The following is a 22,019-nucleotide window of genomic DNA, read 5'->3' on the forward strand; positions in this document are numbered from 1 at the left end:
TGGTCTCCTACCTCTGACCCTGGTCTCTTACCTCTGACCTGGTCTCCTACCTCTGGTCTGGTCTCCTACCTCTGGACTGGTCTCCTACCTCTGGTCTGGTCTCCTACCTCTGACCTGGTCTCCTACCTCTGACCCTGGTCTCTTACCTCTGACCCTGGTCTCTTACCTCTGACCTTAGTCTCCTACCTCTGGCCTGGTCTCCTACCTCTGGCCTGGTCTCCTACCTCTGGCCTGGTCTCCTACCTCTGACCTGGTCTCCTACCTCTGGCCTGGTCTCCTACCTCTGGCCTGGTCTCCTACCTCTGGACTGGTCTCCTACCTCTGACCCTGGTCTCCTACCCCTGGCCTGGTCTCCTACCTCTGGCCTGGTCTCCTACCTCTGACCTGGTCTCCTACCTCTGGCCTGGTCTCCTACCTCTGGCCTGGTCTCCTACCTCTGGCATGGTCTCCTACCTCTGGCCTGGTCTCCTACCCCTGGCCTGGTCTCCTACCTCTGGCCTGGTCTCCTACCCCTGGCCTGGTCTCCTACCTCTGACCCTGGTCTCCTATCCCTGACCTGGTCTCCTACCCCTGACCCTGGTCTCCTACCTCTGGACTGGTCTCCTACCTCTGACCTGGTCTCCTACCTCTGACCTGGTCTCCTACCCCTGGACTGGTCTCCTACCCCTGACCTGGTCTCCTACCCCTGGACTGGTCTCCTACCCCTGGCCTGGTCTCCTACCTCTGACCCTGGTCTCCTACCACTGACCCTGGTCTCCTACCTCTGACCTGGCCTCCTACCTCTGGCCTGGTCTCCTACCTCTGGCCTGGTCTCCTACCCCTGGCCTGGTCTCCTACCTCTGGCCTGGTCTCCTACCCCTGGCCTGGTCTCCTACCTCTGGCCTGGTCTCTTACCTCTGACCTGGTCTCCTACCTCTAGTCTGGTCTCCTACCTCTAGTCTGGTCTCCTACCTCTGGTCTGGTCTCCTACCTCTGGCCTGGTCTCCTACCTCTGGCCTGGTCTCCTACCTCTGGCCTGGTCTCCTACCTCTGGCCTGGTCTCTTACCTCTGGCCCTGGTGTCCTACCCCTGGCCTGGTCTCCTACCTCTGGTCTGGTCTCCTACCTCTGACCTGGTCTCCTACCTCTGACCTGGTCTCCTACCTCTGGCCCTGGTCTCCTACCTCTGGCCTGGTCTCCTACCTCTGGCCTGGTCTCCTACCTCTGGCCCTGGTCTCCTAACCCTGGCCTGGTCTCCTACCTCTGGCCTGGTCTCCTACCTCTGGCCTGGTCTCCTACCTCTGGCCTGGTCTCCTACCTCTGGCCTGGTCTCCTACCTCTGGCCTGGTCTCCTACCTCTGGCCTGGTCTCCTACCTCTGGCCTGGTCTCCTACCTCTGGCCTGGTCTCCTACCTCTGGCCTGGTCTCCTACCTCTGGCCTGGTCTCCTACCTCTGGCCCTGGTCTCCTACCTCTGGCCTGGTCTCCTACCTCTGGCCTGGTCTCCTACCTCTGACCCTGGTCTCCTACCCCTGACCCTGGTCTCCTACCTCTGGCCTGGTCTCCTACCTCTGGCCCTGGTCTCCTACCCCTGGCCTGGTCTCCTACCTCTGGCCCTGGTCTCCTACCTCTGGCCTGGTCTCCTACCTCTGGCCTGGTCTCCTGGTCTCCTACCCCTGGCCTGGTCTCCTACCTCTGACCCTGGTCTCCTACCCCTGGCCTGGTCTCCTACCCCTGGCCTGGTCTCCTACCTCTGGCCTGGTCTCTTACCTCTGGCCCTCGTCTCCTACCTCTGGCCTGGTCTCCTACCTCCTAAGGAAGGCAGACTTTAACCACACTAGGAGTCAGAATTGGGGAGGGTGTGTTCAGAATGGGAGGGAGAAGGATGGGGAAGGAAAGGAGGGTGGAGAGACGGATCAAATGGACTCACAAACACTTGCTTTGATACTGTAAATCCTAGATCAGCAGATAAACAGATAGGCACACAAAAACATTGTTCAAAGGCACACAGGCGTGTCCGTGCACATCAGGGACAAACTATTTAACAAGCCCTCTCTGAACGTGCGCCCACCATCTGTACCACACAGATGTGCGTGTGCTCACTTCTATATCGTCCTCGCTGAAATAATTATCCATCCTTCTCTCTTTCTCTCTCCCTCTAAAACCCTCATTTCAATTCTACAACATCTTGACTATGTTGATGTTCCGTGGAACGGCAAATATCAAACAGACATGAAGGAAATCTTAATCTCTAGCAAACAGTCTCTGGGAACATAGAGAGCCCTGTTGCTCTGTTGTTGACACATTTATGTATTGGCAAATTCCATTCCGTGTCTCTTTCTTCTGTGTTCGATGTGAGGCTGAGCAATAATCTACGACATTTATGCTAACGGGTACAAATCACAAACACACACACCATTTAAACTCTCAAGAGGGCACCGGCCGCTGTGTTCAGCTATGTCAAGGCAGCGAGCACCTGGCTGTGCCCTTTAGCCCGACCCTCACCTTCCCCCCAGGACCAGCATGTATCCTATCTACACCATCCCAGTGACCTCTGACCCTGAGCCCATACCAGAGGGCAGGGCTGCATTCTACAGCTTTGTTCAGTCCCTCAGGACACAAACTACCCACAGGCAACAGGTCTGGGATCAGCGCAAGCTCCTCTAATCTTCACCGTTGTTAGGTACAGAATCTGACCATAGATCAGCTTGTTAGACCAACTTCATCCAGTTGAGTCTGATCAGTGAGTAAGCGGGTATGATTCCTTCATCCCTCCAGCAGGGGGAGTTAGACCCGCAGTAACACAAACAGTGCCTGAGTGTGTTCCCTTGAAGCTTACTTACTCAGCCACAGGTATGTGTGTGTGTGTGTCTGCTTCTACTGAGGCATCATGGCAGGTCTGAGGTGAACTTTGACCCTGGACACTGCTTATGAAAGACCATAGCTGGAGAGAGCTTGGAAGCTGTGAGAGTGAGGTCTCAGAAAAGATGAGTCTGGCCATTAGGTGTGTTGACTCTTCTGACACTCTTTTGACGCTTTACCCAATGACACCAATAGTCGATTCTATCTTCAGCTGCATTTCACAGAGAAATACTATAATGTAGCAGTAATTCAATGTGGTTACAGGCCTAGTCCAATCACTTCCATTGAGAGTAGTTACTCATGCGTGAGTAATTCGCCCAGCCAGAAGAAATGACTCCTGATTGCTGGTCGATTGACGCAGATCTCTGGAGCCCTGTTGACATTGGGTCAGATACAGCGTCCGCAGACCGTCCACTCTAGACACCCAGAGGGGTTCGGACAGGCGCTGTGTTTGCTCCATGAACCAAAAAGCAGACAGGCAAAGACAATGGGGAAAAAAGAAAAACATCAAGTCCTCTACCATCCCTCCTCCTCTTCACCAACCCCCCCCCCCCCCCCACAGGGGTCAGCGGCCCTGAAAAGGTCCCGACTGGAGAATGCTGCTGACAGTCGAAATTCTGGGAGGCGGCAGCACCCTGGCCCTGCGCCCCTCTCCACCCCCCGTCCCTCCCTTCCCTACCATCCGTCTTTCCACCTTCCTGACCTCCTCTAGGGAGGTCACTCCAGCCGCCCAGCAAAGTACACCGCCAGCCAACATGAAACGAGACAGAAGAGAGGTCAGTTGTATTTGCTGCACATCCAGGGTTTTTTTGTTCCTTGTTTTCGAGTGACCTCAAACATCCTTGTTTGGTGAGACGAATGAACGAGTAACTAGTAGCTCTCCCCAGCCCAGTTGATGTCTGGAAAGAGCAGTCGCCACCCAACTCCATCAGCACATATCCAACCATGAGCTCTATAAAACCCTACAATCTGCCCACAGAAAACATCACAGCACTAAGACCGCCCTCATCAAGATCACAAATGACCTCCTCATCGCTGCAGACTCCGGCCATATCAGCATACTCATCCTCCTGGACCTCTCAGCTGCCTTTGAACATTTTAGGAGTCGCAATAGGTTGCAAAATGTGTGGATATTTTCAAATCCCCAACTGCCACCGCTCTAAGTGAACATTCCATCATTCATTTCAAAACTTAAGCGCAGCTGCTCCTATACGTGACATCAGTAGCATGAGTGATTTTTTATTCATTCGTTTATTGTTATGATTTCATATGAGGATAGGGGAGGGAGATGCGTGCAGGCTTCAGTAGGGTGTCTTCGACTCAGATAAACCTCTACGCCATCATGGATATAGTTTATCCCCCATTACTCTTGAATTGGCTATTAAGCTTTTAACAATGCAGTGATATGACACCTCGTTCAACTTTAACCAAAGCAATCTGTAGTTTTTTTGTTTTGTTTTTCTTAAGACACAATAGTATGATTCTAAATCAAACTGACTGAAACTGCCAGTTAATAAATGAGCCGCAGTCATCAGTTGATACACAGAGCTCCTACCAAGCTGAGCTAACCCACCAGAGAGGGGGATTCTGACTGGGGATCATAACACACACTCCTGTTGCCTACTGCTGTGTGCATAACACTCCTATCACAATAAACTCTTTCTTCATTCACAGGGTATTAAAAGGAGTGTAGTAGCGCTGCTGCTGTTGACTGTCTGGTGACACATGGCTCGGAAACCCTGTATGGCCACTTCTTTATCATTTCTATGCATTTAGATGCATGTATTTTAAATCCGCCATTGACTATTCCTGTTAAGTTACAGCAAGTACAGTTAAAGGATATGGACACTGAATTTCATGTTTAGCCCTATTCCTGGCTTCCCTGGCATGTATCTGACTAGTACAGGTTCAAATATTCATCCGAATCCGAATTTCGCAGAGGTTTACAGCGTGAAGGGATGGCTGTTGTATGTTCTGTGAAATTAGTACTGTTTACAAGTTACTGTTGTTTAGAAATGCAGAGGCGAAAGGACCTATGGTGTTTACAGGATGACTTCAGAGCTTGGTAAGCATAAACCATGTAATTCCTGAACTTGAAATCCACGTAAATCATACTTTTTAGAGTTTTTCGAGTGTGCCCATAGCTAGCAACGAGCCAGGGTGCGCGTGCCAACGTTATTGACACAGAACTCACAAAACAGAAATATTTTTATCCTGTACTAGTTAGATATATGTCAGGGAAGCCAGGAATAGGGCTAAACATGAAATTCAGTCCTTATCCTTTAAAGCGAGAGAAATACTCAACACTGACAGGTATGAATTTGGCAGACCCAGGGAAGAGCCATAAATACCCCCAGGGTCCTGACAGGAGGAATGAGGGGGCTTCTGGTGAGACAGGGAGGGAGAAAGACAGACAGAGGAAGGGAAAGAGGGAGCGGGATAAAAAGAGAGGGAGAGATAAAAGGCGAAGACTCCCTCCCTCCATCATTGGTCTCCCAGAGAGAAAAGCTCTTCAAAGATAATCTGCCTCATTAAAGCAGAATAAATATTTAAAGATTAGAGATGGCACTTCATTACTACACCCGGCCGCCGTGCTGTGGCGTGGCACAGCTCTGATATTCTGGGGCGGGGGGGAGAGAGAGAGAGAGAGAGAGAGAGAGACCACCGGTGGCAGCTTTGACGTTGGCAGGCAGGCCAGGAGGGAAAGGTGTCACCGACCCCTTGGCAGCCCCCTGGTGACATCCCGGTGGAGGGGTACAGCATCCAAACACAGCACAGCGGAACGTAGGGGCAGAGATAGGGATGGAGAGAGGGGGCGAGAGAGGGGTGGAGAGAGATTACAGAGTTAATGAAGTAGAAAGACAGCAAGAAAGTGTGGAGAGACATTTTGCAAGAGAGAGAGATAGAAGAAACAGACCAAGAAAGTCCTAGTGTGAAAGGGTTTAAAAATGCGACTTTGTGTCCCGTAAGCCAGGGGGAGCGGAATGGAGAGAATAGAGTCCATCTGGCCAGGAGAAGAGGACAGGAGGGAGAGAGAGAGAGAGAGAGAGAGAGATGACGGGAGAGAGAGAGAGATGACGGGCCGCAGCGTGATCCGAGAAGAGAGACTGACTTAAACCCGCGACCAGCTGAGAAAGCAGCCGTGACAGGGATCAGCGCCGAGGTAGATCCAGGGCTGGCAGGGGCGGGGCGGGTCTACGCGCTGGAGAGGCCTGGGGCGGGTCTACGCGCTGGAGAGGCCTGGGGTACCTCCGTGGGATGCTGCCTCTGCCAGCCGCGTTCCATTCCCACATGCCGGCCAACGCCACAGGAGTTTATTTTATAAACCCGCTGCATCTGCATGGTCGGCCCCGGCCGCACGGGGCCACCCAGCGCGTGTTTGTGTGCTTGTGAGAGAGAGTGAGATAAAGCGCACGTGTGAATGGTGGTGTTTGTTTGGTGTATGGTGTGTGTGTGTGTGTGTGTGTGAGGGGGGGCAGGCAGGTGTGGAGCTTGCGTGGTTGTGTCAACCCTTATTAGGAAGTTGGAAATAAGGAATGGAGGGAGAGGATTACCATGACGACTACCAGTCTGACAGGCGTTGATGGTTGATGACATCACGGCGTGACCCTGACTTGCGGCGGTACTGTAGTGGGAGCAGCCGCTGCTCCTCTAGCCTTCGACTGGCTAATGTTAGCTGCCACATTCACTCCAGCCCTGGGGCTAACATCAAGACCTGGCCCCGGGATATAAAATATATTCTGTACAGACGCACACACAAACACAGGGAAATGTAAAGAAATGTAATAACCGCCCTTGAAGCAGAAAAGGGGGATGGCCAGATGAATAACTTAAAGACTTGGAACGTGAAAGTATTGGAAATTGTCTATGTATCTAATTTGTTATGCTATGCATCTCAAAAACTGACTTTTAAATGTTTGATATTGTTTGCTTAAGTATGCAACTTAAATGTAGGCTGTCCTCTTGTCCATGTCTCTCTTGAAAAGGAGATTTTAAATCTCAATGAGTTCTTTAAATAAATGTTAAACGTTAAATAATAATGTTAATAAAAAGAAACAAAATAACAAATAGGCCGGGTCATGTCATCTCCTTGACTGAGAAGGGTGGGATCACTAAACGGCAGAGGCACGGCGGACTGGCTGGGTGGGAGTGGGTGTTGGCATAGAGAGTGCTGGTGTGTGGCCATTGACCTTGGCATAAGGGTGAGCTGAGGTGAGGTGAGTGTGTGTATGTTTGTGTGTGTGTTGGTCTGGCAGCCATTACAGAGGAAGGACTGTGGTTTTCCGAGAGCAGGCCAAGGCATTAATCTGGGGGGGAAAAGTGTCCGAGTCAACACTTTGTGAATGTGTGTGTGTGTGTGTGTGTGTGTGTGTGTGTGTGTGTGTGTGTGTGTGTGTGTGTGTGGTGCTTGCTCTGTTTGAAGTGTAACCGGTGGTCCGAAGACGACCTAGCGAGAGAGGTGGAGACTGTCCATACGCTCACAAATATGTTATGCACAAATACATTTATTTGCCATTTAAAGTCCCTTTTCATGTACATGTGTGAATGTGTGTGTGTAAGGAAGCACACTATATTTGTGCTCTAAGCACTTGGGTTTCTCCTCTTGTATAGGATATACTGTGTATAGGGTAAGATTCTCCTCCTGGGATCAATGCTCTGTTATACTCTGTCAATTTGACGATCTCTGTGCGCCTCTATATGCAGGGTATGCACATTGTATGTGTGAGCACCAACATATCTCTTAATGGTGTATGTGTGTGTGTGTGTGTGTGTGTGTGTGTATGTGTGTGTGTTGAGGGGGGTGGAGCAGCGACCTGGAAGACAGCAGGGCCGCAGAAAGTGATTTACGACTGCCATAGGAGGGAGGGGCTGACCCCCCACCCCCACTGGGGATCATGGGAGGAAGGGGACAGCAGCCACAGACCCCCGGCCCCCCAGGCGCAAGCAGGTGTCAGGATCGATAATCTGCCTCTGGCTGTGCTTCCTCCAGGAGGTCAAAGAGATACAAGGACTCCACACTCCCCCTACACCTCAGCCCTCCAAACTATACAGCCTGCTCCTCTCTCTCCACTCGTATGTATGTGTGTGTGTGTGTGTGTGTGTGTGTGTGTGTGTGTGCGTGTGTGTGTGTGAACTGCATACGGGAAGTTAATCTGCACATGACAGCATGACAGTAATGCAATCAGTGGTGTATTTGTAGCCTGTATCACATTTATGTGTGCGTGCTCGGTGATTGAATTGTGCGCACAAGGTCGAGTGTGTGGGCCTGCTTACTGCATGTAAAGAGTGTGTACTGGCAAACTGCATTAAAATGAATGTATCGCAATCAGTGTCAGTAGATTGATAGAGTGGGTTTGCGTGCAGCATGGCGTGTCATTTGGTTTGTGTTTTGCATTTGTGATGCATTGTCTGGGCAAACATGCGTGCACGCACTTCACGTGCAGTCACACACGCAAACAAGTGTACACAGGACACACACACACACACACACACACACAGGGGTCTCTGTCACAGCAGCACACACAGAGATAGACGAGGGCGGCCATCACTTCATGCCTGGTTTATCATGTCTGTTCTTCTCTCTCTGTCTCTCTCTCTCCGTCTGTCTCTCCCCTCTCTGTCTCTCTCTCTGTCTCTCTCTCTCCGTCTGTCTCTCCCCTCTCTGTCTCTCTCTCTGTCTTTCTCTCTCTCTTTTGCTCCTGCCTTTCTCGACTCATCTTATTAATCTGATCTTAACCACTGCACACAGGCTCTGGGTATTATGGATCATTATGAAGGGGACATTAGGCCTGACCTCAGATCAGAAGCAAACAGAGCCAACATGGCCTGAGGAGCGTATCTGTGTGACTGAAGCACTGTGCTGCCAGTCCAGTCAGGATGGAGACAGCAGCTGCAGCAACATACAGCGAAGGAGAGAGAGAGAGAGAGAGAGAGAGAGAGAGAGAGAGAGAGAGAGAGAGAGGGCATCCCCCCTTGGGAACAATATCACCCTCCATATGTTCTCTGTTCCTGATGAGGATGCTGGTGTGAAGGCCAGGAGGATGCTAGTGTGAAGTAGGGCTGTATATCATCTTGGATTTCGCGATACGATACGCATCACGATACACAGGTCACGATTCGATACGTATCACGATACAGAGGTCACGATACAATACGATACGATACGTATTGCGATACACACATCATTTACTGAAAGATTTTAAGTGTTCAAGACTGAAAACTGAATGGCTCAAATGCACTATATAGATAACTCAAACTCAATGACTGGACAGAGAGCTAGCTAATAAATATTTTACATTTGATATCCATGCTTTTTAAACTGTCAACATTGTAGTATTTATGGTTTTTCAAAATTATTTATATGTATGCTTTTTTAACTTAATATTGTAGAATATGCTTTTTAAACTGGATTTAAAAATGTAAATAAAAAAATAAAAAATAAAAAATAATTATTATTATTTTATTTTTTTAATTTTTTACAGCGCCCGGCTGTATCGATACTCCGGGCTGAAAGATCGATACAGTATCGCGAGACTACGTACCGCGATGCATCGTTGTATCGATACAATCCTACAGCCCTAGTGTGAAGGCCAGAAGGATGCTGGTGTGAAGGCCAGAAGGATGCTGGTGTGAAGGCCAGAAGGATGCTGGTGTGAAGCGCTGAAGGATGCTGGTGTGAAGGCCAGAAGGAGGCTAGTGTGAAGGCCAGAAGGATGCTGGTGTGAAAGCCAGAAGGATGCTAGTGTGAAGGCCAGAAGGATGCTGGTGTGAAGGCCAGAAGGATGCTGGTGTGAAGGCCAGAAGGATGCTGGTGTGAAGGCCAGAAGGATGCTGGTGTGAAGGCCAGAAGGATGCAGGTGTGAAGGCCAGAAGGATGCTAGTGTGAAGGCCAGAAGGATGCTAGTGTGAAGGTGAGAAGGATGCTGGTGTGAAGGCCAGAAGGATGCTGGTCCACAGAGCTCACATGCTGGTCCTCTCCACAGGTCCGCCTGGCCATGCGGCCGTGCGCTGTTTATGCTAGAGCCGGTACCAATAGGTGTTGATCAAAGTTATTAGCAGGCGATCGGATCAACCCGCTGTACCGACTAATGTTTGCTGGCGGCGCTTCCGAACGCAGTTGGGTCAAAGAGCCGAGACGTTTTTAGCGAAAACATTTTCCTCCGACGTGTTTCCTCATGTGCTGCTTTGAGGCGGCAACACCCGCCTCCACAAGGGCGACGCCATTATGACGACCACCTAAACAGGACGCAGACTGTAGGCAAAAGGGATTTGTCCCGAGCGTTGCCAGACTGATCCGTGTAGAGAAACAGAATGTGAGCTTTTGCGAGATCGGGATGGTTACGCGAGGCCACGTCCTCGGATGTGGATCGATGAAAATCCAGTCCATCCAGACCGCAGCGGTCTAGTGTGAAAGGACCTTTAGTGACACCGCTCTCCTGGCTGGCGAATGTACAAAAAACTGATATACTGCGCACACACACACAATCTATAGCCTTCTTCTAAAGTGAATGCACTGTGGCTGGCTAATCCTGCTAATAATGCTCTCATTACAGTACAGTGCTGTCAGGATATTGGCCGCGCCTGATTGTATGGCTGCTTGTCGAGGCTGGCTGCTTTGTTTTTTGTATGTCGCTCTTTCTTCCTCTTTATGTGTTATTTGTATTGTGAAGCGCTTTGTGCATTCGTGCTGTGAAAGGCGCTATATAAATAAAGTTTACTTACTTACTTACTGCTATCGCTACAGCTGTGTGTGCGTTTGTGAGGGAGAGGAGGAGGGGTGGTCTGGTGAGTAAGGGAGAGGGTTATCTGGTCCTGGGGTAAAGGACAGTGAGTCTCTCGGGGATCCAGCTTGGGGAGGGGGGGGGGGTGGCAGATTCGGGCCAGTCACCCCGTCCGCCTACGCGATCGATCACCTCTGGCTCTGTCACCACTGCTGCAGCTCACAGAGGTGGCTGGGAGCTTTTTAATTGGAGATAGTGGCCCCGCTGTTTTCCAAGGCGTGCAGCTAGCGCACCCCCAACCCCCCCCCTCACACTCTCACACACACACACACACACTCACACACACACACACACACACACACACACACACACACACACACACACACACACACACAGTCTCCTTGTCCAGGCAAGTGTAAAGTAGAATACACCCACTATCCTCCCATGTCTCACACCTAGAGGCGTTAGAGGCGAGGAGCGCTCGCATCCAAAACCCCCCCCCTGCTGATCCCCCCCCCCCTGCCCCCCTACAGGGTCCTCACACTCACGCTCTGTTCACGGCTCACGGCTTCCGCTCTCCTCGCTACACTACATTAATGGTCTGATGGTCAGACAGCCAATCAATCGCTCAAGCTGTCTACATATAACTAGAATGTGTGTCTGTGTGTGTGTGTGTGTGTGTGTGCATGGTTGTGTGAGAGTGTGTGTGTTTGTGTCTCTCCCTTTCACTATGTTTTCTTCTCCTTGGCTTCGTTTGAGGCACTCCTATCCATCCCTCCCAAAACTAGAATTCCTCTCCCCCCAATTAAAATTTCTTTGGCACAATCACTCCCTGGCTATCTTTTCTGTTGCTCACTCTCTATCTTTCATCAGAGAGGGAGAGGGAGAGGGAGAGGGAGAGGGAGAGGGAGAGGGAGAGGGAGAGGGAGAGGGAGAGAGAGAGAGAGAGAGAGAGAGAGAGAGACTCCCTTTTCTCCTCTGTCTCTTCAACCTCATGCCAGCGTTTCTCAATTCATTACCCAATCAATTCTAGCATGCAGACAAAAGTCCTGGAGGACCCCACAAGCACAAGGCCAGGCAGAGAGTGGCACGCGCACACACACACATGCACGCACACCCACCCACACACACACTAGAAGAGAGGAACACAAATGCAGTGAAGAGGATGCACGCACATTGATACACAAACAGAGAGTGATTCACTCTGGGGTTTTGTTGTTGAGGAGGATGCTTTTGTTGATGGGGTGCAAGCTAAGGATGAGTGATGGTTGGATGGCTGTCTGGGCATGGTGTTTGTGTGAGTGTGTGTGTGTGCGCACGTGTGACTAATGCGTGTGGTGTGGTGTGCGTGATTGATATGCGTGTGTGTGTGTGCGTGCATCCTATCTCTGTGCTGTAGATCAGGGTGTGTGTGTGTGTGTGTGTGTATGTATAAGCAGGCTGTATCTGCATGAAGGAGCTAGCCACAGGAAGCTGTCTTAATTAGAGCGTAGGGGCTGCCACTACTGGGGGGCTGCCATGGTTCAGGGGGCATAGCCTTCCTCTGGGAACACCACACACACACACACACACACACACACACGCACACACACACACACACACAGCCAGGGCTGGGAAAGAGACCACACACACAGGAGAAGTGCTTCTGGGCTGGTCCACTCAGGGGGCTGCTTCAAACAGCACCACAGTACACTGAACCGCTAAGGTACCAGGGGAGAGGGGCGGACAAGGAAGACTTATACACAAACAAGAACAAAACACACACAAAGGTCAGCTCCATCATCCAGGTATACACAGACCCAGAACAGAACAGAAATACACAATCCCTTCCAACGCGCTTGGATGGAGACCACAGACCTTATTTTCACTGTTTTTCTCGGATCCCATTCATTTTTCCCATAGGGATTTTGGACCAATGCCGGTGGTGATGCTGACTTTCCAGCCTCCAAAATGATGAAACCTCACCACTCGTATGCACACAGACGTTTGTTGACAATTCAATAATTGCAATTATTTGATGGCCTGGATTAGACATACTGTTCCTTTCCCAATGTTGATATTGATTGTTAATCTAATTAATTGCTGATGTTCTTATGCAGTTGATCCTGAGGACAGAGAAAGCGATACAGAGTCCAGTTTAGGACTAACCCTAACCCTAACCCTGACCCTGACCCTAACCCTAACCCACAGGGGAACCAGAATCCAGAGAAAGGCAGAGGGATGAAGTGAGGTTTGATCTTCCCGGCTTCAGGATACAGATCGATTTTTCCCATACAGGGCACCACCGTCAACAACCCCTAAAGTATGTATGTACAACAACAAAGATGGAACAGACAGATACAGAGACAGATTCTTACAGACAAGGTTTTAGAATAATGTTTATGAGGCTATGCACTAAATCATTATTTTACATATATGTAATGATGCTCTTCAGAGTATCCTGACATCACTATTGCTGATTCCATCATATTAATGCATAGTAGAATATTTGGGGTTGGACCACATGGCATTGAATATCTGAGCAGGTGTGTGTGAACGTCAGTGAGTGTGTGTACGGCCATATAGAGGTACAATTTCTCTGTTGGCTACAAGGGTGGGTCAGTGTTTTGGGCCGGTGCGTCTGATCATCCTGGGCTGAATTTGTGTCCCACTCTGCCCTGTACCTATGTACTTTGTGTTATCAAGTGTTTATTTGTGTGTGTGTGTGTGTGTGAGCATACTCATTTTTTGTTTTGTCAATTTTGTAGTATGTGTGTGTATGACAGTGTGACTGGTTACAGCTCAGGGCAGTAGATCTAACCTTCCCACAGAGCAGCACCAGTGACCTTCACGGATGAAGAGAGACGCCCAACTCCCTCCTGTGTTCATCTCTGATCACATTTTGTGTGAGCGGACGCAAACACGACAGCCCTCTGATTGGCACGTGACACATCAATCACTTAAGCAGCAGAACACAGAAATCTCCGGCCTGGGTGTGGGCTATTTTGAGGTCCTTTTTGGTGAGGGTCAAGGGGTGATTGCTGGGGTGTCGGGAACAATTAACATACAAGAAGTCTTTAATGGATGGATGTTTTCATATTATTGATCTTTCGCTGTAGAGCAGGTGAGTGGGTTCATGAAATATGTTGGTACAGCCAGGGGGCAGGGTCAAGTCTGAGGACTGCTACTCTCATTATGAAGACATATTTTATACTGCAACACACACACACACACACACACACACACACACACACACACACACACACACACACAAAGACACACACACACACACACACACACACACACACACACACAGCAACGACAGCAACAGGCTGATCAGGTACTTGGGTATTAATAGAGATAGATGCAGGCCGGCGCGTGGTGTTCTCTGGGTAGATAAAAGCAGTTAGGGAGAGGGAGCACATCAAAGAGGAAGGACGCTTGTTTTTACAGGCTGACAGAGGGCTGTTTGTCTTCCACAGAGTGGACAGCATGCTAATCGCACGCCGCTGTTGCTACTGCAAACGTCTGGATACACACACACACACACACACACACACACACACACAGGAAAGACACTATCTGAAACACCGTGTACCACAGACATATATACAAGAACACATACGCATATACAATCAACAATACACATGCAGCCACACAGACAGACATAGATGGACAAAGAAAAAAAGCATGCGTTTACATAGAAACACCCTTCAAAATACAGAGAGAGAGTGGGAGCAAGAGAGATAATTGTATTGTTTTTTCTCTTTTATATGTGTTGTTTTATATTCATTATTTATATTAATGTCTTTGTTGTTAATAAGCAGATTACAACGGGACATTGTGTAGTAGATAACAATGTGAAATGTTGAATTGAGTTTTTGCTTTATTAATCCCCTTTGGGAGATTGGCTGTCCACCCCAGCTCATAAAAGACAAATGTACACAGAATAGAAATAGAAAAGTCATATATATGTCATATATAACCAGTACAGGTAGCCTACAGGTACATTGACATTCTTGTCATTGCTTGTCCGTACAGTAACTTATCAACACTAATTAGTTCCCAGTTAGCCAAGGTTCCCAAACGGAATTTGCCATCCATAGTTTTGCTGTCTGTCAATTCTATCAGTTTGATCCTCATCTACATATCCCATCCAATCATGGGTGACTGTGTCCTTGATATAGGCAGTGCAATTAACATTCAAGTACAGTTGTACAGAGCCAGTTGTTGTATAGTGTAGTACAAAAGTCAATACAATAATAAGACAATATAATGAATGAATGAGTTCAACAGCTGGATTGCGTCCCGTTGGGCCATTTTTAAATATTTGGCTTTTTCCGAAGCCAGTCAGCAGGCACGCAAGAACATCTTTCGCCAATAAAATTTCTGAGGCAAAGATGCAGAAGTGGCTTCAAAGATATTATCTTATGGATCAGACAAGTTTCTTCAATAACTTCTTGGAATACTTTGTCTGGTATGTCCATGTTTTCTTCTCACAGCAATCTATCTTTGGGGAACAAATGATAACACTGCGGCACAAAAGAGGAAGGCGGATATTAGCAGGGGGACTCTACAGACCGGACAGGGGGCTCTCGCCCGGAAATGGGTTGAATAGAAACCAGCCTCCACCGAGGACAGCCTGGTGACACAAGGCTAATCACAACCGACTGAGGCACCCTCCCCTCCCCTCTTTGTGACGTCTCTGTGACAGTAATTTGGCAACCTATCTTAAAGGTTCGCGGATATTGTAGCCAAATCTGTCGGTGGGAAGCCAATTAGCAGATGTCTTAGTTACATCATGATTGAACTAGCTATCGGCAGTTTTGTGTTATGTGTGTGGTAATTATTCAGTTTGACGGATTTTCGATGTAGTTAGCTAACTATCATTAGCCCAAGTTGGCCAAGCTGCTGGTTAGCAATGAGAGATGGAACCCCAGTCCAGCTGATCATCAGCTTGGCTGAGATGTGAAAGGGACGTCGGACGCAAAACTAACAATGATTAGCCAATCGGCTACAGCTGTGTCAAACTTAGCTGCTTAAACAGGTGATGCACAATTACATTGTGAAATTCTCCGATGACCCCGCCATTTTGGGCTTATAGCCTGATTTCAGGACAAATCACTTTCCCACTCCAAAAGTTAGCATCAGTGACATTAAAGGGCATTCCAAACGAACGTTATTTTGACACCCTACTCCCTCTATGCCCTTCACAGTGCTCACAACAAAGGGCGTAGGGATGAGCCCTATGATTTGAAATACAGCCCATTGTCTGTTCACTTTGAAAACGACCATTACAAAGGGCCCTGATTATGTTACCCTCAAGGGTAGAGCCTTCCATGTGGAATACAGCCATAGAGTGGGAGAAAGCGAGAGAGAGAGAGAGAGAGAGAGAGAGAGAGAGAGAGAGAGAGAGAGAGCGAGAGAGAGAGAGAGAGAGAGAGAGAGAGAGCACAGCAACACAGACCGCAGGCAGGCAGAGGAAGGGGAGATAAAGCAGAGAAAATACCTCAAATCGAATGATGGCTCCATCTTTAAACGGTGCCACTGAGCATCTCACTAAATCCATAAGCCCTTAATTCCTTTTCCCTCTCAATAGCAGCAGGGCACTCGCATCCAAAACATGATTAAGAAGACCTTGGCTGAGACACACGCACACACACACACACAAGCACACAAAGCCCACATACAGTATCACTGCATTTATAATGCAGTACGCACACACGCACACACACACACACACATATACACAAAGCCCACATACAGTACAGACATCCTCTCTGAACTACACATGTATATCCCATAATACCCAGTATACATATCCTCTCGTGTCACGAGACGTAAAACTTGACACACGAGGAGTAGAAGAAAAAAACAGAGCCTTCAGAGTACAATGCGCAAAGATGAAAAACACATTTGTCACACCATTAAATTAAATGTTTCCCCATCAACGGGTGCTCGGAAATTTAATAAATGTGAAACGCAACGACAAATAAATATGCTGTGTTTTGCTAATGTATGTTGTTTCTATGAATACTAATGGACACGTTTGGTGGCAGGGGACGACAGCGGTCTGTTATTTCCGAGAGGACAGTTTGAGTCCATTGTTGAAATACACCCATGTGGAACATGTGCCTTTTCACAGTTTGACCCAGACCCACGCTGGTGCTTTCTGAGATGGACACACAAGGGGAAACCACTGACTATGAGAGAGAGACAAAAGAGACGGGGACATGGACGGTAGGGGACAAACACACACACACACTCGCCTAAACCAGAATCCAACACGAGCAAAGAAAGTCTCTCACCTCTTGATGCCGTGCAAAGTGTCCCCTGCCAGCGTGTCTGTCCGTGTGTGTGTTTGTCCGTCTGTCCCAGGAGACCTGTGATGAGAGAGAGGAGAGAGAGAGAGAGAGAGAGAGAGAGAGAGAGAGAGAGAGAGAGAGAGAGAGAGAGAGAGGTCAAGGCCAGCCAGCTGACAGCTCTGTTGGCTACAGTGACGCAGAGGTAAATATTAGCTCTTCCTGGCTGGGAGGAACGTATGTGACTGAGGAAGCTGTCTGCTCCAGAGCACTGGACTGCAAACACACACACACACACACACACGCACACACACACACACACACACACACACACACACACACACACACACACACACACACACACACACACACACTCTCCAGTGGGGTACAGAGAGGGAGTGTAGAGGGGGGCAGGAGTATGTAAAGCTTTGGGTCCGCATTTGTTGACCCCCCAGCCCTGTGAAGCCAGGAATACCTGGCATGACCAGATCAGAGTAGACCAAAGTTCACGAACACTCTCTGAAGCAGCAGACTTCAAGCAAATATGGTCAAATACAGCTTAAATGGGCTGCTCTGTGTGTGTGTGTGTGTGTGTGTGTGTGTGTGTGTGTGTGTGTGTGGAGAGATGGTTACAGGGGATCTAAATGTGTCTAAATGAAAAGCATCTTCAAGGGAAAGTATACATAGTTATAGGCTAGCAAATTCTCCTGATAGCATAACATGTCCAGAAAAAAAGAGTTTTAGAGGTTTATAGCCCTGGACTTATGCTACAGGCTATAGCCTAGGGTGTGCTCATCACGCGCGTGCGTGTGTGTGTGTGTGTGTGTGTGTGGAGCAGGACTAGTCTAGACTCACGAGTCTCTAAACACTCTGCTCAACTAGTGACTGAAGACATGCATCCCGATTTCTCACTTAAAATGTGGGTGGAAACAATTAGAGAGTTTAAAAAAAACTGCATTGCAGAACCAATCCAAGGTCTTTAGGGCGGTCCTTCCCAATATGGGGCAGTGACATGCAGAACTTGTGCGCTTGTAAACACAGTCCTACTGGAAACATGGCGTCACCATATTATAGGTATTGTGGCGCTTGCGGCGAACCACATTCATCTGTTAAAAACAGACAATCTTTTATTAGGACAGGATTTGTCAATCTGGCCTGACATCATGTATGACTGAGGCTGCTGTATGACGCCTGCACGTTCTTGTTAGTCAGATGCTGCAGGATTGGGAATTCTACAACAAAGTGCGTTTATATGACCATGAGAAACCTCATTATTGGGAACTGTTGGACAAGACGTGTATGTTTCTGTAACAACGCGCTAACGATTAACGTTGGCTCCTCCTAGTGGGTACTAGCTAGTAAACTAGTCTATCTAGATCTCACCTTTTATCATGGATAACAACGAGATAGTTAGCAGTCTTTGGCTTAACGAGCCAGCAAGATAAGCTGCCGTCACGTATTGGTTAAGTAGCAGTAAAGATATTAAGTGAGTGACTTGCCAAACAGTAGCTACAACTCAAACTAAACTGCTGACCGGTGACTCAGATGGCAAGCTAACGTGAACACATAGCTGTCATCAGATGATTTGCAAAGCAGTTCGCATGGCTTCTAGCACTAATCAAAAGGGATCAAATTGAAAAACTCAATTGAATACTTGAATCCCGTGAACAGAGACAGGACACGAAATTTCCATTGGTGCTTGTTCTTGACAATAGGAGGTGAGCGCCCTCTTGTGGTTAGAACTGGTACTAGCAGTTCCATTGTATGCATCATTTTGTATGCAAAATTATCTAATACCAATAATCAAATATATCTGATTTTTCAGAAAATATTTAAGAGAGAAAGACGAATGTCATTACTGAGCGCAGTTGTGTGTGTGTGTTAATGAGAGAAAGAGAGAATGAGAGGGATAGTGAGTGAGTGAGTGAGTGAGTGAGTGAGTGAGTGAGTGAGTGAGTGAGTGAGTGAGTGAGTGAGTGAGTGAATGGGAGGGAGGGAGGGAGTGGGAGGGAGAGAGGGAGAGAGGGAGGTAGGGAGGGAGAGAGGGAGGTAGGGAGGGAGAGACTGACAGGTTGGGGGAGGTGGAGAGAGAAGTAGGAGCACATGACGGCTACTTTGTTCCCTCTGCCACCCAGAATCCCCTCTTAATGTTTAATGGAGCTCAGAGCAACGGCAGCCGTCTCTCCTGGTGAAGGAGAGAACTGAGGGCAGAAACACACACACACACAACCAGACGCACACACACACACACACAACCAGACGCGCACACACACAACCAGACACATACACACACACACAACCAGACACACACACAGAACCAGACAAACACTCACGCACACACACACACAACCACACACACACACAACCAGACACACACAACCAGCCAGACACACACACACACACAACCAGCCAGACACACACACACACACACACACACAACCAGACACACAAACACACGTGCAACCAGACACACACGTGCAACAAGACACACGCAACCACACGCAACCACACACACACACACACACACACACACACACACACACACACACACACACACACACAAAAGCAACCAGACACATAAACACTTCCTACATTTCCACTGTTAAAATAACAACAGGCATAAAACCCATGTACCCACATAAGCACACACTCGGCACATTCAGCAGGCACTTGATCTCAAGCGAATCCGAACTAGTACTCAGACGAGCGCACACACACACACACACACACTTCAACACCCCCCTGCGGGAGCAAATCTGAACTAGTACTCAGACGAGCGCACACACACACACACACACACACACACACACACACACACTTCAACACCCCCCCGCGGGAGCAGTGCCCTCCCCGCCCAGTGGCTATGCTAATACTGGAGGTGCAGCTATTGCAAACTCCTGTGTTTATCCTCGCTGGCTGCTCACCAGCAACAACACGCACGCCCGATCCAGCACACTGAACTACCACGTAAAGATGAAGCTACTGTAGCACAGGAATACCAACTGCTGCTACACACCACCAGACCACCGAAGGCAGAGGACCCCCTCACCCTGCTAAACCCCTTCCCCCTGTCACAGCTCCCTACCTCGCTCTGCCCCTCACTCCCTCTCCCTCTCCTCCATCACCCCCCTCTCGCCTTTTCACCCTATCCTCCCCTCTGCCCACCATCTCCCTCTCTCTTTCACGCCTCCCCTCTTATTTCCTCTTTCTTTCTCTCTTATCCATCCACCAATCGAGTGTGTGTGTGTGTCTGTGTGTGTGTGTGTGTGTGTGTGTGTGTGTGTGTGGGAGGGGGGGAAGGAAGGGGGGGGGGGGGGACTGGAAGCTGGAGAGTCTATCATCCATCTAGTTCAGCCGCAAGTCCACTAATTGATTGTGTAATGTGTGTGTGGGTGTGTGTCTGATGTGAGCAGTCCTATAGACGAGATGGGAGGACCCCCTGGGCTGCTAATCACATTCCAGGGCCTTAACAGCACTGGATCAATCGTCGCATGCGTCACGCACGCACGCACGCACACGCGCACACACACACACGCGCACATACACGGATAACAGCCACACTCACTGACAAGCAGTTGCACCCAACAAACACAATGACTCTTGAATACGTACACAGATACACAGTCCATACCCGCAGACAGAAGCAGCAGGGTGCCTCAGAAAATCAAAAAGCATGAAAAGTGAGTTTTCCATCGACTTCCCTTGCGAGTACACACACACACACAGACACACAGACACACACACACACACACACACATCCAGCAGGAGCAGGCGGTGGGAGAATGGATGGGTAAAGCATCTCGACAGTAGCGGGGAGCTGCCTTAGGAGTGTGTGTGTGAGTGTGTGTGTGTGTGCGGGGTAGATGTGTGTATCTGCTGGCTGGCAGATGCTGAACGCCCGGTGACAGCGGCAGAGATTAGAAAATGATGATATTTATTAGGGCCAGTTGGGGCGGCGGTGTCCACAAGCCAAGCCCTTCCTCCCAGACACCCATTTTTCATTACTGATGAAAGGAGGCAAAGATGGAGGGTATGTGTGTGTGTGTGTGTGTGTGTGTGTGTGTGTGTGTGTGGTAAGGGTTTACAGAGCCACAGTAGAGAAGACACTTTTTAAGATGTAGCTGTCTGTGTGTGACATTTTATTAGAGGAAGATGTTTCTAATTTAGCTGTGTGGCGGTGGCCGGATATGAGACACACAACAGAGCTGCCAATCAGCAGAGCGACACACACACACATAATCTTATTTACCCCTTATCATCGCACAGGAGAAAGAGGGAGAGGGCGAAAGATGAAGGGAGCAAGACTAAGATGGGTGTTGTGAGGAGAGAAGGCGGAAATATGACTGGGAAGCACATGAGTGAGAGAGAGACAGAGGGAGAGAGAGACAGAGAGAGAGAGAGAGAGAGAGGGAGAGAGAGAGAGACAGGGAGAGAGAGAGAGACAGAGAGAGAGACAGAGAGAGAGAGAGACAGAGAGAGAGAGAGAGACAGAGAGAGAGAGAGACAGAGAGAGAGAGAGAGAGAGAGAGAGAGAGACAGAGAGAGAGAGAGAGAGAGAGAGAGAGAGAGAGACAGACAGACAGACAGACAGAGAGAGAGAGACAGGGAGAGAGAGCAACAGAGCGATCAATTCTAGTAATCATATCCTACCATAGCCCGACTACTGTCTGCGTTTAATAGCCAGAGCTAATAGCCCTTTCTTGTCCTTACTCAGACTGTGTGTGTGTGTGTGTGTGTATGTGTGTGTGTGTGTGTGTGTGTGTGTGTGTGTGTCTCCAGCAGCAGACAACAGCTCTGCTGTCTGAAAGGAATCATCAGCCAGGAGGAGGAGGAGGATGATGAAGGAATCTGCTGGCCCTGGTCTTGTCCTCCAAGAATGACTCACCCTTTCACTGACTCTCTATCACACACTCTGTAGAAGGGCGAGGGAGGGAGGGAGGCAGAGCAAAGATTACCGTTTAAAACCCAATCTCACGGCTCTATCCTTCCCCACTGATAATCTGCACTGTGAGTTCAGTCAGTTTACCATTTTTTGGATTTAATAGTCTGGGAAGTCCGATCCTTATCAGTCTACAGCACCGGGAGAAAGGCAAGTGTGAAAAACACTCATAATCGATTGTCAAGTGTCAAACAGGGAGGGGGCTGGAGTCTCTTTGGTGACAGTGGGTGTGCAGAACT

General features: G+C 49.0%; 1 protein-coding gene across 1 annotated transcript in view; it reads right to left on the reverse strand.

Annotated features, from left to right (window-relative positions):
• Positions 1-22,019, reverse strand: part of ndst2a (N-deacetylase/N-sulfotransferase (heparan glucosaminyl) 2a) — a 100,849-nt gene that overhangs the window by 21,409 nt on the left and 57,421 nt on the right. The window contains exon 3 of the mRNA XM_084458923.1: positions 16,848-16,922. The gene's annotated coding sequence lies outside the window, so the exon portion shown is untranslated. The remainder of the gene's footprint in view (positions 1-16,847; positions 16,923-22,019) is intronic.

Source organism: Borostomias antarcticus (assembly GCF_949987555.1).
Source record: "Borostomias antarcticus genome assembly, chromosome: 25".
NCBI classification, from domain to species: domain Eukaryota; kingdom Metazoa; phylum Chordata; class Actinopteri; order Stomiiformes; family Stomiidae; genus Borostomias; species Borostomias antarcticus.